Source organism: Herpailurus yagouaroundi, unplaced genomic scaffold, assembly GCF_014898765.1.
Source record: "Herpailurus yagouaroundi ecotype Mexico unplaced genomic scaffold, PumYag 67700, whole genome shotgun sequence".
NCBI classification, from domain to species: Eukaryota; Metazoa; Chordata; class Mammalia; order Carnivora; family Felidae; genus Herpailurus; species Herpailurus yagouaroundi.
The window spans coordinates 4311061-4328433 of record NW_024420499.1 but is presented as its reverse complement, the minus strand read 5'-3'; the positions used below and the strand labels follow the sequence as shown (position 1 = coordinate 4328433).

The 17373-nt window shown below is 45.9% G+C and overlaps 1 protein-coding gene across 8 annotated transcripts in view; it reads right to left on the bottom strand.

The window, feature by feature from the left end:
- The window catches only part of CHRDL1 (chordin like 1), a 126136-nt gene that overhangs the window by 41678 nt on the left and 67085 nt on the right, over positions 1-17373 (bottom strand). The window lies entirely within an intron of this gene.

Genomic DNA, 17373 nt, shown 5'->3' with positions numbered 1-17373 from the left:
ATGGGTACTAGAGAGAAATCAGAGAAGGACAAGACTCCTGCCTTGAGGGAGCTAACAGACCAGATGAATAACGTGTTAACTTGCCTGGAAGGATGGAGTCCTTTCAGAAGACGAACCATCTATTATAACTACCCTGGTAACTTTACCCCCTCCCATGTTTTATATCACTTGGTATGTGCTTGTATGTTTGTTCTGGCCCCTGGGGTCCTTGCTTGTTTTTTTTTATTGAAGTATGGTTACCACACGAAGTCTTTGCTTATTTTTAATTCCATCACCAAGATCTCCCCCCTCCTCCCACTCTTTTCCACCTGCTGAAGTCCTGTTCGATTTTGAAGTCTCAGGAAAAGTCCCTTTTCTTCTGCAAAGCATTCTCCAACAGCTCCAGCCCACGATCTGGACCTCTCAAGACATGTGATTTCTGAAGCACACAGTCTGGGACTTGAATATTACTGTATCTCATATTCCTGAATTATAGTCATCTAGCCAACAATTTACGAAGTGATTTCACACAGATTATTACACCGGAGCCTCATAACAACCCTATCAATCAAGGAAGGCAGATCTTGAACTTCATTTTTCATTTGAGGGTAACAAACCTCTGAGGTGGACTTTTCTGAATTCACGAATGTAGTGAGCGATGGCCCCAAATTCCATCTTCTTTCTATCAGCCTATGTACACATATGCATGTTTTGCTTTTTAAGGACTTGGACGCTGCCTTACGTGTCTCTTTCCTTTGTGGGGTCTAGTGCAGGGTTCCCATGTAGCAAAAACTCAATGCACCAATGCACTTGGTGAGTGGACTCTAAATGGCCTCAAAAAGTCTTTTTACTGGGCTTCCTTAGGATGCATGGTGTGTGTGTGTGCATGCACGCACACACCCGCCCCCCCCCACGCACACACACCAAACAACCCAGATGAAGCTAATCATTGATGTACAAATTAACAATAGATATAAAAAGAGCTGGGAAAGTGCCCTCTGTAGAATAGTGGAAGAAGAGTAGTCAGAGGAGTTGTGTGTTTTGTTAAGGGAAGGCTCAGACAGTGAAAGCGTCCTTTCCTTCCCATCAGTCAAAGGTATACTGAAGGTGCGCCTGGGTGGCTCAGTTGGTTGGGCGTCTAATTCTTGATTTTCGGCTCAGGTCATGATCTCACGGTTCCTGAGTTTGAGCGCCATGTTGGGCTCTGTGCTGACAGTCCAGAGCCTGCTTGGGATTCTCTCTCTCTCTCTCTCTCTCTCTGCCCCTTTCCTGCTCATGCTCTCGCTCTCTCTCAAAATAAATAAATAAAACTTTTAAAAATAGAAAAAAAGGTATAATGAAATTGAGTCCATCTTATGGGTCAATTATACCTCAGTATGACTGTTTAAAAAAAAAAAACAGAATAGATGAATCACTAAATTCTACTCCTGAACCCAATATTTTCCTATATGTTAACTAACTAGAATTTAAATAAAAACTTGAAACAAAATAAAACAAAACAGAATAAAATTGTCCTCAGGATGTTGGTGAAAATAATAAAGGTGAATGGTAATAATAATAATAATAATAATACAGCTAACATTTATTGAGCCCTAATTAATATGCCAGGCACAATGGTGAGTGCTTTTCCATGCATTTTCTCCTTGGCTTTTACTTATTTTGCTGATGGGGAAACTAAGGTTTAAGAAATTAAATGACTTGCCCCAGGTCACACAACTTGTGAGTGGCAGCACCAAAATCTGAACTGATGTCTGATTCTAGAATCATCCGTCCTTGCCACTATCAAGGAGGCTATCAATCACATCAACCCTGGAACAAGGAAGGGGCCATTCGATTTAAAAACCAAAATCAAGGGGCGCCTGGGTGGCGCAGTCGGTTAAGCGTCCGACTTCAGCCAGGTCACGATCTCGCGGTCCGTGAGTTCGAGCCCCCTCTGGGCTGATGGCTCAGAGCCTGGAGCCTGTTTCCGATTCTGTGTCTCCCTCTCTCTCTGCCCCTCGCCCGTTCATGCTCTGTCTCTCTCTGTCCCAAAAATAAATAAACGTTGAAAATAAATAAATAAATAAAAATAAAAACCAAAATCAATGGAACATGAAGGTTATGTTGTTCCTTTACAATGTTTTGGCCTAGAATACCTAGAAAACTGATATCACACTTACTTTGGCTTCAGTGATTTCTATAACTAACTCAATTCTATACTTTGCTATATAAACTGATCTAGCTTCAATTTCTGAGTAACTTACTCCTTGGGTGTGAACTGCTTATTAATGACCCCTTACAGGATGCAAAAGAAGTTCCTTAAAAAGAAGCCTCAGCTCCTAGAAAATGTTTATTTCTTACCAGCAGACCCTAAGTCCTGGCCCCTGCCCACAACGGGACACAACCAGACAGATTTAGCTGGTAGACAGAAATGAAACTCACTGGAGAAAGGACAGGAGCAGGGCCCACTCACCCCCCTGGGCTCTAATTACACCAAATATCTGTACTTTGTGGCGAAGGAAAACTAGGATGACCTACAAAATAATATCTACCGTGACTCTTACAGGAGTTGACAGATCTTTGGAATACCAAAAGAAGAAAAAGTGGGTTGGAATTATTTTGCCTCAGAAGAATGTGGATTGATCTTTGAATTGGGCCTTCTACCAAGGGATCAACGGGGGGGGGGGCGGCCAAGTGCAGGGTGAGGTTTTCCAGGGGAAGCATGACCTTGAGAGTCTTTCTTGCAATAGTCTGCATAGCGGCCTGGCATGGAGTCTATTAATCTGCTCAACAGGAGATGGGGAGAAAGCAAAAGACAGAAAGACAAAACAGAATCAAAGAAAAAGAAACCAACTATGAGCAAGTTAATGCTAGGTTTACACAATAAATTTATCTTAATAGCTTTCCATTTATTCTTATTTCATTCTTTTAATATCCTTAATGGAGTGGTGGTGGGGGCATTATGAAAGTGAGGCTACTGGTATCCCAAAAGATTTGGCCCATGCCACACAGCTATCTAATAGGAAGCCCAACTCAGACATACAGTTTTCCTGTCTCGAAGTATGTTTTTCTTTACACAGAGTGGGTGCTAAAACTGGCTGGCAGGAAAGAAATTAAATCAGTACATGCAAGAGATATCTGTGCTCTCGTGTTTATTGCAGTGCTATTCACAATAGCCAAGATATGGAAACAGCCTAAGTGTCGGTCAACCGAGGAATGGAAAAAGAAACCATGGTATATATACACAACAGAGTATTATTCAACCTTAAAAAAGAGATCTTGCCATTTGCAACAATACTGGATGGACCTGGAGGACAGTATGCTAGGTGACATAAGTCAGATACAGAGGTAAAAAAAAAAAAAAAAGGCATGATTTCCCTTTTGGTGAAATCTAAAAAATGTCGAATAATAGAAACAGAAGGTAGAATGCTGGTTCCCGGGGTCTGCGGTTCAGGGAGAAGGGGAGATGTTGGTCAAAGGGTATAAAGCTGCAGTTATGTAAGATGAATACAGCTGGGGAGCTAATGTACAGCGTGATGACTATAATTAATAATATTGTGTTGGGTCCCGGAAATCGGCTAAGAGAGAAGATTTCAGGTGTTCTCACCACAAAACAAACACGAACTATGTGAGGAGATGATGTTAATTAGCTGGACCACAGTAATCAATTCAATCTGTTTATGTATAACAAATAAGCATGTTGTACACCTTACATGTATACAATTTTTACTAAAGAAAAGAATGTTTTTCAAACTGGGAGACAAAGACCACTGAGTCAAAAATCCCAGCTTAGGTATCCACACTCCACAACCTTACACAAGCCACTTTACCCCTCTGGGTCTCAATTTTTCTTTCTTTCTTTTTTTTTTTTTTAGGGTTTATTTACTTATTTTGAGAGAAAGAGAGGGAGAAACAGAGACAGAGAGAGCAAAAGAGAAAGAGAACGAGTGCAGAAGGGGCAGAGAAAGAGAGAGAGACCATGACCTGAGCCAAAATCAAGAGTCAGACGCTCAACTGACTGAGCCACCCAGGCACCCCAAGGGGTCTCAATTTTTCTAAGAATGGGACATACGGAAGTGTTGAGTCACTGTATCATACACCTGAAACTAACCTAACACTGTATGTTAACTATACTGGAATTAAAATTTAAAAATATATATTTAAAAAGCCTCCCCCAAAACTTAGTGGATTAAAACTATAAGAACTAATAATAATAATAATTACTTAATTAATTAATTAAACAGGCATGGACTCAAATGCTAGCTGCACAGTAAAGTAGAACAGCAAGGCCCTTACATTCTTCATTTATAATGCAAAGGAAAGAATGCATTCTCAGAAATTAATTAATTAATTAAGTTTGGAGAAGTGATTTGGAAGTGATTTGGAACCTCAAGTTTTATCTAATAAAAATGGGTAGTTGTTTCATTAAAAAAAAAAAAAAAAAAGAATGGGACGTGGGAGTTAAATTTCCCCTTACATCTTTAAAATTGTTTTTTAATGTGTATTTATTTTTGACTGAGAGAGAGACAGAGAGAGAGGGAGACACAGAATCCGAAGCAGGCTCCAGGCTCCGAGCTGTCAGCACAGAGCCCGATGCGGGGTTCAAACTCATGAACCGTGAGATCATGACCTGAGCCAAAGTTGAATGCTCAACCAACTGAGCCACCCAGGCGCCCCTTGCCTTGGATTTTAGAAGGCCAACACAGCATGCAAGGAACCACAGAAGCAAGGAAGGCTACCTGGTACTCTACCCTCTGCCTTCCTCGATTTTCCAAGGTGGCCGGGCTTCTAACCAACTATCCTTGGAACACATTCGGTGTTCCTGGCTGAAAAGTGGCAGAAAATGCGTCCAAAGCATAGCTGGCCTCAAAGCCCCTCAGGGGAGTGCTACTCTGAGGAGAGGCGGGGCAAGGACATCGTGGGGTAAGCAGACCAGCACGATGCCATCTGACTATAGTTATGCCAGGAATAGAAACTACTTCTTCCACACACCCCTCCATCCCATTAAGGATGGTCTTATAAATAGCAGAACTATGACTTCCAGGGGGCTCAAAAAACACTCCCCTATCCTAAATATCTCTTTCTTCCTTTTCTCTCACTGCTACCTCAAATGTCATCATTAGAAGTCCATTACTTTGGGGTAAATGGTTGTCTTTGGGCAATCAGATTTTATTTATTTTTTTTTTTAATTTTTTTTCAACGTTTATTTATTTTTGGGACAGAGAGAGACAGAGCATGAACGGGCGAGGGGCAGAGAGAGAGGGAGACACAGAATCGGAAACAGGCTCCAGGCTCTGAGCCATCAGCCCAGAGCCCGACGCGGGGCTCGAACTCATGGACCGCGAGATCGTGACCTGGCTGAAGTCGGACGCTTAACCGACTGCGCCACCCAGGCGCCCCAGATTTTATAATCCCAATACTTCTACGAGAGGTTACACATTGTCAGGAACATCTTAGTATGAATAGCCTTGCCACAAGTTTGTTTGGTTTTGTTTTGTTTCTCTTCAGAGAAACTGACACATTTTAACCAAGAAGTCTGTGGTCCTATCCCACTTCCTTTGGTACACCATTCTCTTCCCTCCTGGCACTAGCCTTCTTCCCACCCTCGGGAACCCAAAGTCCGCATGCCAGCTGCTGACTTCTCCACTCTCCCTACCCTCAAATTTCTATTTTCTTCGTGGGCCACTTCTTGGCTCTTCAGAAAGGTCGCTTGTACGTCAGGAGACTAATCAGGTCCCAGTGTTTATGAGAGATGCAAACCCCTCCAGAGCTCCCAGTTGCCAATCTCCTGGTCTCCAAGCCTCTCCCTTCTTTTGCCATTGCTGCCATTACTCAGGTTCCTACTTTACTCTTGATGGCTCAGCCTGGTGCTAATGTGTCCAGTCTCGTTCTCTGTCATCCGACTGGTCGGCTCCCAGCACATATGCAGACCGTGAGATGAAGATACAAGCCTTGAAGGAAGAGGTAACCTTCCCTTGAATTATGATCACACACACACACACACACACACCCTGAAAAAACCCGAAGAACATAGAGGGATTCCCTTCTTTCCATGGATAACTGGACATTTAATTAAACGACGTTTGTTTTGTGTTTATGTGTACGGTAGGTAAATAAGGCATGCCCCTGACTTCAAGGAGAATCCTGCTGTCCTCAGAGGGGCTGGCACAAAAAGATGTTAAATGAGAACATATTTAAATAAGTCATAAAGGTGAAGGCTAGAAGAGAGGTCAGATTATTTATCACAAATTGGCAAACTATGCCAAGTGGGAAGGAATACCACCCGCATCACTAACGATTTCAGTCAGACACTAGAAAGCTGTGGAATTTCTCATTCCAAAATTAAGTTTCAAGTTTCTGTTGGAAAGAAATTCGACTTGGAGGCCAGAGGCTAGACTAGGTGACTATTCTGGGTGTCTTCCAACCAGAGAAAGACAATCCTACAAAACTAGTCACGGAAGCCCAGCTGTCCTCCCACTAGTGGGACAGACCCTAGTCAGGACTCTTTGTTCCCAATCCGACCATAATGAGATGGTTCTTTGCCACTGACACTATCTGGCACCTTCTGGGGCAAGTGTGAGCTATTGCGGTGCTTTCTAAAACACACTGTTTTAGAGCGTGTAAATTTGGGCTGGCTCTTAGGCCTTGGCCCAGATGGAAAGAAAGCAGACAGCTAAGGATGCTCGTGGGAGACCACTTATGCTCCACCAAGGAGTGCTGCTGTAGTGAGAGAGGGACAGCGGGGTGCTGTGTCTTGTTTCTTTGGGATGCTCAGTAAAAGTGAAGGTACTGCTTCAAGTGGGTCTAGCGGCCACAGCAGCGATGCCTACCATTCAGATCTCTTCCTTTCCATGCTCCAACCGCTCCCGCTTCTTTTTTCCCTGGGCCTCTCCAAGCGATGACTTAAATGCACCGGCTTTCCTGGGACAGAGACCTAAGACTTCCAGATCTTCTCCAAACGCTCCTCTTCCATAAAGACTTAGCTCTTCTCTGGCCCACCACATTGAGGTCCTTATATAGGGAGGCATAGGACTTACCTCAGTAATTTATGCTAAGGTGTCAATGGAAGGAAATGTTTGAAAACAGGTTATTTTTCTAGATAATTAAATTGTTACCATGGCCCTTTGAGGTTTGAAGCTATTGGCTTTGCAGAATGTTGGGCTTATGTGGTGGAGATCACTGAAAACACAGCCTCCACAATATGTCCGATTGGGAGGAGAGGCCTGACTTCAGGGTTTTCCATTTGGGTTCAAATTCCAGGCTCACTATTAATTAGTTACCACCTATTAGCTGAGCAAGTCACTTCGTATTACTGAGCCTCCATTCCACCATCTACAAAATGGAGCTCGTAACAGTACCTACTTCATAGGTTGTTGTGAGGAACCAACAAGATAAGATGCATAATGAGCTTGGCATAATACTGGGTGCATATTAATGCTTAATAAATGTTGTTACTGTATTATTACTATCAGCTATAAATGACAGGATTTCTGGAAGGTAGAAAGTAGGTTGGTAAGGCAGCAGATGTGGGGCTGCCTAATCTTTACAGTGCCTGCGTTAGACTGAATGTTTGTGTCCGCCTCGCCCCCCCAAATTTATGTATTAAAAACCTAATCTCGGGGCGCCTGGGTGGCGCAGTCGGTTAAGCGTCCGACTTCAGCCAGGTCACGATCTCGCGGAGTGTGAGTTCGAGCCCCGCGTCAGGCTCTGGGCTGATGGCTCAGAGCCTGGAGCCTGTTTCCGATTCTGTGCCTCCCTCTCTCTCTGCCCCTCCCCCGTTCATGCTCTGTCTCTCTCTGTCCCATAAATAAACGTTGAAAAAAAAAATTAAAAACCTAATCTCCCAACGTAATGGTATTAGGAGGTGGGACCTTTGCAAAAGACATGAACAGACACTTTTGCAAGGAAGACATCCAGACGACCAACAGACATGTGAAAAGAGTCTCAACATCACTCATCATCGGGGAAATACAAATCAAAACTACAATGAGAGATCACATGACACCAATCAGAATGGCTAAAATTAGCAACGCAGGAAACAACAGGTCTTGGTGAAGATGTGGCGAAAGAGGAACCCTCTTGCACTGTTGGTGGGAATGCAAACTGGTGCAGCCGCTCTGGAGAACAGTATGGAGGTTCCTCAAAAAGTTAAAAATAGAACTACTCTGTGATCCAGCAATTATACTACAAGGTATTTACCCAAAAGATACAAAAATACTAATTCAAAGGGATATGTGCAGTCTGATGTTTACTGCAGCATTATCAACAGCACTATCGGCAATAGCCAAACTATGGAAAAAGCCTAAATGTCCATCAACTGACGAATGGATAAAGAAGATGTGGTTTATATATACAATGGAATACTACTTGGCAATGAGAAGAATGAAATCATGCCCTTTGCAATAATGTGGATGGAGCTAGAGAGTATTATGCTAAGCAAAATAAGTCAGTCAGGGAAAGAAAAAGACCATATGATCTCACTCATATGTGGAATTGAAGAAAAAAAATGAGCATTGGGAAAAAAAGAGTGAGAGAGACAAACCAAGAAACAGAGTCTTAATGACAGAGAACAATCTGATGGTTACCAGATGGGAGGTCGGTAAGGGGATGGGTTCAATAGGTGATGGGGATTAAGGAGTGCACTTGTGATGAGCACCGGGTTTTGTATGGAAGTGCTGAATCACTAAATTATACACCTGAAACTAGTATCACACTGTATGTTAACTGGAATTTAAATAAAAACTTGAAAAAGAAAAAAAGGAGGTGGGGTCCTTTGGGAGGTGATTAGGTCAAGATGGCAGAGCCCGCAGGAATGGGATTAGTGCCTTTATCAGAAGACACAGGAAGGAGATGATCTTTGTTCTCGGCATGTGAGGAAGCAGCCTGAAGGTGGGTCTATAAGCCAAGAAGCGGGGTCTCTCCAGACACCAGATCTGTTGGCGCGCTGATCTTGGACTTCTCAGCCATCACAACTGTGAGAAACAAATGTTTGTTCTAGCAAACATGGTATTTTTGTTCTAGCAGCCCACGCTAAGACAACTGTTCTCCACTGCCCTGTAGAACTTCTCAATAATTGCCAGCTTCTGGGGCTCCTGGGTGGTTCAGTCGGTGAAGTGTCCAACTCTTGTTTTCTGCTCAGGTCATGATCTCGCGGTTTAGTGAGTTCAAACCCCGAATCGGGCTCTGCGCTGACCGTGAGGAACCAGCCTGGGATTCTCCCTCTCTCTGCCCCTCTCCCCACTCGCTGACTAATAAATAGATACACGGATAGATAGATAGATAGATAGATAGATAGATGATAGATAGATAGATAGCCGGATTCTGAGTGGTGACTAGAAAGTCACCTCTGAGCCATCACATTCACTAAGAATCCTTTTATGTCTGTGCTCTCGGTGGACTGGTAGAGCAGACTGTTCCTGCCCCAGGTTTAAGCATTAGCTAGAAAAGGGCTTTGCTGTTTTCAGAGGTTCAATGAGTTTGTAGTAATGACTACCGAACACTGGAAAAGTCCCGCTATGAAGAGCAAGGCCTTGGGGCAGGGGACAAAAATCCACAGCACGCTGTCACTTCGCACCCACCCGGGAGGCTGTAATAAAAAAGACAAGAACACCAAGTGTTGGCAAGGATGTGGAGAAACCGGAGCCCCCTTCCACTGCTGGTGGGGGTGTAAAAATGTAAAATGGTATAGCTGCTTTGGCAAAGAGTTTGGCAGTTTCTGAAAGTTAAATATAGAGTTACCACATGAACCAGTAATTCCACTGCTGGGCGTGTATCCAAGAGGAGTCAAAGCAGGGACTCAAACAGATACGGTACGCGGATGTTCACGGCTGCATCATTCCGAGGAGCCAGAAGCCCAAAGGTGAAAACAACCCAAGTGTCCACCAGTGGATAAATGGACGAACAATAAGCGGTATATCCATACAGTGCAATGTTATTCAGTTGGACTAGATGACCCTTGACAACATTGGACTAAGGAATAAAGCCAGACACAAAAGGTCACAGGACACAGGATTCCATTTGGATGAAACGTCTAGAATAAGCAAATCCACAGAGGCAGAAAGGACATCAGTGGGTGTCAGGAGCTGTGGAGAGGGAAGAATGGGGGATTGACTGCCAGGGGGTATGAGCCTTCGTTTTAGGGGGATGACGATATTCTGAAGTGGACAGTGGTGACGGTGGTGGTATGTTGTAACTGCCCTGAATTCACAGTGAATTGTATCTCAATAAAGCTGTTACAACGAAATCACTAAACGCCCTTACAACGCGGACACGGGGGGCTGGGTACCCGCGTGGAACAGGCTTAAGCAAAATGAAGGTGCTGTGTAAGGTGACAGGGAGGCAGACAAAGAAGGGAAAGGTAAATGAAACAGGAAAGGAGAACCCACAAAGGGGTCTGGGGGGCTGGGATGGGGAGATCGATGGGAAGTCATAATTTGGTCCGGTGCTCCGTGGCCATGCCGCAGGGCACCCACCTTGGGAGGCGGGATAGGCCTGCCAGGCAGCTGAGCCAAAGGAAAGGGCTGATGCGGGGCTGGATTTTCCCGCTTGGAATCTTCAAGAAGACCATGTTTGGGCCCACACCAAGACTAGTGGCCTCGCTACTCGCACCCCCAGCCCAACCCCCCAGTGGGGTCCCAGGGCAGGAAATTCTTGCGGCAGACTCAAGAGATCACTCTGCAGCTCAAGAGACAGAGACACAACACTCTGTCCCGAGCAAGAAGGTGCCGAGTGAGAGGAAACAGTCATCTGCTGGTCCAGCTGGACAGGCGACTGGAAGAAAGCGCTTTCTGAAAGCTCACACCCCAGTGTAATCCTGCTTCTTCCCTCCTCACCCGGAACCCATCTGTGGGCTGTTTTTCATCCCGCTTCCCTTAACGTTTCAACTGTTGGCAGTCAGTAGCTGACCCTGCTGGGATGTGCCCTCTTGTCAGACAGATGCCGGGAATGACGGCTAGAGGAGAGGGTTTACGCCGGAGGGAAGACCCGTGTCTCTAGGACGCAAGTGGTGCTGGTCTGCATCTCTGGGCCTACGGCTTCTGATGAACTCTCCGCATTTGTGAGTATGTGTATTTGTTGGGGACAATCATTTCACTGGCTTCTACTTCACGGGGATATAAGGGGAGCGAACGAGATTCCATATGTTTTGAAAAGGCTCGGGGAGGAAGGAAGCTAGAGCCAACACAAGCCATTGATGATGACTGTCTCCAGTTTTACCAGGTACATAAGCACCTGAAGGCACGGAGATCTGTCACTGAGTCGGCTCCAGTGGTCCAGTGTCCAGAACTTACTCCATCTCATGATGGTTCCGCCGACTCAGAAAAGGCCCCTCAGTTTGTGATTTGCTGCCTTTCAGGCGGCAATCCTGGCCCTGCAGTGTCAGTCTCCTGCCTGTGGGCGAGCACCCAAGGGTTGAGGCTATAGGTATGGAGCAGTCTCATGGCATGGTCCAGCCAGGGTAACGAAGCGCATCTCAAAGATGCATCCCCTTGGCTAAAGAACGCTCTACTTCAGGGGCACCTGGGCGGCTCAGTCAGTTAAGCCTCCAACTTCAGCTCAGGTCGTGATCTCGCGGTTCGTGGGTTCGAGCCCCTCGTGGGGCTCTGTGCTGACAGCTCGGAGCCCGGAGCCTGCTTCGGATTCTGTGTCTCCCTCTTTCTCTCTGCCCCCCCCCAAATAAACATTAAAAAAAAATTAAGAATGCTGTACTTCAGACCAACCAGTCGTTATCCCCCTCCCCCCACTGTGCTCCTTGGCAACTCTGCCCTGGCTCACCCTAGACCCAACCACCATCAGAGACCAACCTTTGCTTGCTCATATTGTAGCCAACCCTCACCATCCATCCAGCATGCTCTGATTTCTTGTGGCCGCTCTAATGGCCCGCTTGTCTGTACCCTACAGTCTAGCATCTGATAACAAGCATACTATTTGCTAAATGATCAACGTTGCAATAGCAACACATGCTCAAATGCTGTGAGTCTATTATTAATTCTGTTCACATAGAGCAAGGCTGTTCTCATAGAGCAAGAAGTATGACTGAGAAGGGGGTCCATGGGTTCTCTCAAAGTGTTCCTCGACCGAAAATAGATGCCTCTGCTAGTTGAACACAAAGCCAGGAGCCTGTGGGATCCACTTCAGCGGCACTGGAACCCTGCTGGCAGTTCAGTCCAGTTCTCAGGCTCTAGGGTCACGCATGCTCGGTTTCTGCTTTCTGGAGGCTAAGAGCAGTTAACGGTGACAGCTTCCCATAATCCAGTTTTTGCAGGGAACCTCTCCATGTCCTGTCCTGTCAAAATGTCTTCCTCCACTTTACTGAGCAGCTTTATCATCAGCTCCATTATTCAGCTCATGGACCATTCCAATCTCATTCGGGCCTCGTTCGCATCTGTCCAGAGAGGAAGCCATTTCCAGCTTCCTGTTGGAGATCTACATGGGAAACCCTAGAAGGCTTAGGTAATGAGAGTGGAACGGACACCATTACTTAGTGCCAAAGCAACGACTCAAACTTCATTTTACTGAGAGCCACAAAACTTGAGGGCTAGGGAAGCCCACTAAAATCTAGTCCAACGACTGGGAAAGAAGAAAACCAAATCATTCTGTTTTCAGGGGCCAATTTCCAAATCCCAAGTCTTCACTGGAACTCAGGTTATATAGCCGAACATAAAGAGCATTTTCTTGTCTTATTCCTATGCTACTATCCAATAGGTTTTAAAATTGGTTTAATTACCCAGTGGTGGGATAAATGGACTTGTAGTTGAAATGGGAATGTTAAATCAACTGTTCTGCATGACACCGGATTGTTAATGGCAGGTTGTGTAGTAACACATGTCACTCACTGCCTTCCTCTTCTCCCTAAATAAATTAAGAATGAGTTCTACTATTACTTGGTTAGTTCTAATCCTTTGGGAGCTAGGCTTTTTTTTTTTTTTGAAGGTCAATGACCCTTTGAAATGGACAAATTAGTCACTACCCTCAAGCAGCATTTACAGAAACAATGTGAGGCATCTGGCCGAGACAGTGGGGAGTGCAGTCAAGCATTCCTTTGTACTGCCTACCCCAGCATTTCCCAAGTCTGCTCTGCGGAGCACTACTACTCGGCAAGATGCTCTGTGCAAACAAAAATTCCGTGCTTCAAATAAAGTTGGGAAAAGATCCATATTCTATGCTCACAATATCCCTCTCGGTGTGTTAAAGGATCTCAGAAGTCCCGCAGTAAAGAAAGAAACCTGTTTTTCACTACGACCCCACATCTTCTCAGACTGATTTTTTTCTGAACTGCTGCACTTTTGTTTTCATCTATGTGATAACTATGACCACCCGAGGAAGACTCATAACTAGGTATTTTGAGGATCTGGACATTTGCCATCTCGTGGACAGCCAGACACTACTGAATTCAAGACCCTGCTCCACAACCCTCAGTCACTCAGCCTTCCTCGAAGACCTAATGTATTTCTCCTCTTGCATCTTTTTCCTCTCCTCTCCTCTCCTCTCCTCTCCTCTCCTCTCCTCTCCTCTCTTTTCTTTTTTCTTTCATTAGCGAGCCCTGTAAAACAAGAGAAAACGCCCCCTATGAAATACTGGATAGTGTTATTAACTTGAACCATACAGTTTGGCACTTGCAACAACAACCCAGTGACATCAGGCATGGGGGGAGGTGGGCAGTGAAAGAAGTCAAGCCCAGGAAGTTTGGATTTTTCCTGTAGAGGAGGAGAAGCCAGTGAAGTGATTTCGGCAGTAAAGTTATTTGGTGAGGTGAGTATTGCTGAAAGACTGGCCTAGGACAACTGGAGGAAACCACGGGGTTGGAGGCAGGACCTGTCGGGAGGCTGGAGAAAGAACCTAACGGAAGAAAAGAGGCATTCAGTACTTGAGGATTAATTGAGAAAACGTATCCCCCAACACGCATTTTGTTGTTAGTGGCAGGCTTCAGAGAGTGGTCCCCAGAGGCCATTGGCAGAGGCAGAGGGAAGGCGGTGTCAAACGGAGAAGGTTCCAGGCTGCTTGGAGCAGTCAGAGTGCTGTTAGCAAAAGTCAGTCCACTTCTTCCTGGAGACTAAATGAGGCGGCTCGTCAGCCTTGTCATGGAACTACCAGAGGAAAAAAGGAAGTATGGCGTTTCCCTCCAAGAAGAACCTTCAAGTATGGAAGCCGAAGTCCCTGCTGGGCACAGGGCAGCACAAGTAAGAGTATACAATACAGAGACTGAAAAGCAAGTGTTTACGGAATCTGGATGCAAAAAAACTGCACCACAGATCGCCCTGGGATGGCGAGTAGTCCTCAGGAAATGAAGGCGTGAACAACAGTCACAGGGTGGCCCCCCTCCTCATTTCCGAGTGATGTGATCACAAGCAACCGTGACTGTAGGGGTCGGAGATGAGGCAAGGAGATAAGGTTTGCTGCCATCTTTGGATTTAGCAGGACTGGAGCTGCAAATACGAGGTTCAATCATTGCTTTGGGCCCATCATTATCAAAAGAAGAGGGTGCCTTAATTCTCATGACGACCAGGGTTTCTGATGGGAGCAGTTTCAAGGTTCACACCTCGGCCCACCCCAAACTGGGAACCTTTGAGCATAATGACAGATGTCACTGATGGGAGTGTGGCATATGCAGACATTTCGGAGACAGAAACGAATCTGAGAGCCATAGTTCTGATAATTACAGTGATAGCATCAATATCATTAGCAGCTGCTATTTACTGACTCGTGCCTACACTGAGCAGGCTCTGCGTTCGGCACCATATGTGCGTGTCCATCAGCCCTGTTCTCCCAGATGCCACCCCATGAGGTAGGTCTTGCTGTTATCTCCCTTACAGATGAGGAAACTAAGGTCAGAAAGGGGTTAGACTGGGGGCGCCTGGGTGGCTCAGTCGGTTAAGCATCCCACTTCAGCTCAGGCCATGATCTCACTGTTCATGAGTTCGAGGCCCGCGTCGGGCTCTGTGCTGACGGCTCGGGACCTGGAGCCTGCTTCGGATTCTGTGTCTCCCTCTCTCTCTGTTCCTCCCCTGCTTGCTCTCTGTGTCTCTCTCTCAGGAAATGAATAAACATTAAAAAAAATTGTTTTAAGGAAAAAAAAAAAGAAAGTGGTTAGACTGGAGCCAGAACCATGGTGTCTGGCCCCGGAAGCGGAGCTACACTACATTCCTCTCGAGATCTCTATACTGCATTACGTGAAGCCACCGCTTGGGCAACACAGCCACCCACACAAAATCCTCTGCGACACTCAAACTGCTCTTCTGAAGTTCTTCTCCCTGGGAAGAACCCCCTGCCTCACTTGCGTGCCTGCTCTTTCGCTGGCACAAAGAACATCTAAAAAAAATTTACAAGGACCAAAAGGAAGCACGTGACTACCTCCCCTCATGATAACCTCACATGGTTATTAGGGAGAGTGTGCGGGAGCGGGTGGGGGAGGCTCTAACCTTGGGCTGTGCTTTCTTGACAGTGGCGGCAAGAGGGGATGGTCACAAACTACAGATTACCTTCGTGGTTACTGGGCCGGTGAAATGATCTCATAATGGAACGATTCCCTCTACAGAACCTGAAAATGGCATCAGGAGCCGGCAAAGCGTCCCGGAAACCACCCGCTCTCTATTCAAAGCGTGGTATGGGGACCGGCAGCATCAGTGTTCCCTGGGAAGTGGTCAGAAATGCAGGATCTCAGACCCCCACCCTGACCTACCGAATCAGCCAGCGTCTGTGCCCCAAGAGGATTCCCAAGGATTCACATGCATTTAGTACAGTTCTGAGAGGCATTGCTTTAGGGCTTCCGGTTCTAAAGTTCACTGAAGGTTTTCCAAACCTTCAATAATACCCTAGAAAAGGAGTCAGCTTCTCAAAGGTACTGAGAAGGCTTTTTTAATTTTTTGTTTTCTTAACTTTTAGAGAGAGAGAGAGAGAGCGTGGGAGAGTGGCAGAGGGACAGAGACAGAGACTGAGAGAGAGAGAATGAATCCCAAGCAGACTCCACGCTGTGCAATGAGGGACTCGATCCCACCACCCTGGGATCATGATCTGAGCCGAAATCAAGAGTCAGATGCTCAACTGACTGAACCACCTGGGCACCTGGAGAAAGCTTTTTTTTTTTTTTAAATGTTTATTGATTTTTGAGAGATATAGACAGAGCACAAATGGGGAGGGGCAGAGAGAGGAAGACACCAAATCCGAAGCAGGCTCCAGGCTCTGAGCTGTCAGCACAGAGCCCAACACGGGGCTTGAACCAGCAAACCACAAGATCATGACCTGAGCCAATATTGGACGCTTAACCGTCCAATTTGAGCTACCCAGGCAGAGAACGCTTTTTTATTCCTAGTTCTGGACATATACATGTGCCATTTGTTCCACACTGCCTCAACCTCTGCCTCCTGGGAGCAGTAGGCAAGCAATCCTAGAACTGCACTGCCTGCCACTCACAACCTTTGTCTCAAACTGCTGTCTCTATGAGAAATGGCAAAATGCCTTTAATGCAAGACCAGGATCCTGGGGAAGTGAGGCTATCTGCGCAAATTCCAAATACTTTAAGACTACAGCAATAATTCTCAGCTGAAGGCAATGCTACCCCCAGAGGACACTGGACAACGTCTGGAGACATTTTCTGTTGTCACAAGTAGGGGAAGATGCTACTGGCATCTAGCAGGTAGGGGTGAGGGATGCCCCTACCATCCTCCAGTACACAGGACGGTGACAACAAAAAAACTACCTGGCCCCAAAGCAGGTGAGAAACCCTGGACCAGAGGAAATAATAAAAACAAATGACCTGACACGTAAATACTCGATACAAAACTAGGGAGGAAGGGAACTTTGTTGAAAGGGCTTTCTCCGTTCTGACCAACAGCTATGGGTTGAACACAATAGCTCTGGCTGCCCTTGAAGGAGTGATGTACTCCTTTTTGGCTTAGAGAGTTGGGCTCTTCTTCTTCAACCCAAGGTTCATCTCCAAAACTACACCATGTAAAAGCAACTGCTCAGAAGCCACTGATACACCCCAAAAGCCTTTTTTGCAAATATTAACGTTCAAACTCAGCATTAAATAAAACAAGAAAAAAATACCTTCGCCTTTTCCTCTCTATGAGAGAAGGCATACACCATGACATAGTTTAAAACAGAGGGGCGCCTGGGTGGCTCAGTGGGTTAAGCGTCCGACTTTTGATCTCAGCTTGGGTCTTGATCTCAGGTGTATGCGTTCAAGCTCCACACTGGGCACTGTGCTGGTAATGAAGCCCACTTAAAAACAAAACAGGGGCGCCTGGGTGGCTCAGTCGGGTGAGCATCTGACTCTTCATTTTGGCTCAGTCATGAGCTTTCAATCGTGGGATTGAGCCCTGCATTGGGCTCCTTACAGAGCGCTGAACATGGAGACTGCTTGGGATTCTCTCTCTCTCTCTCTCTCTCTCTCTCTCTCTCTCTCTGCCCCTACTCGGC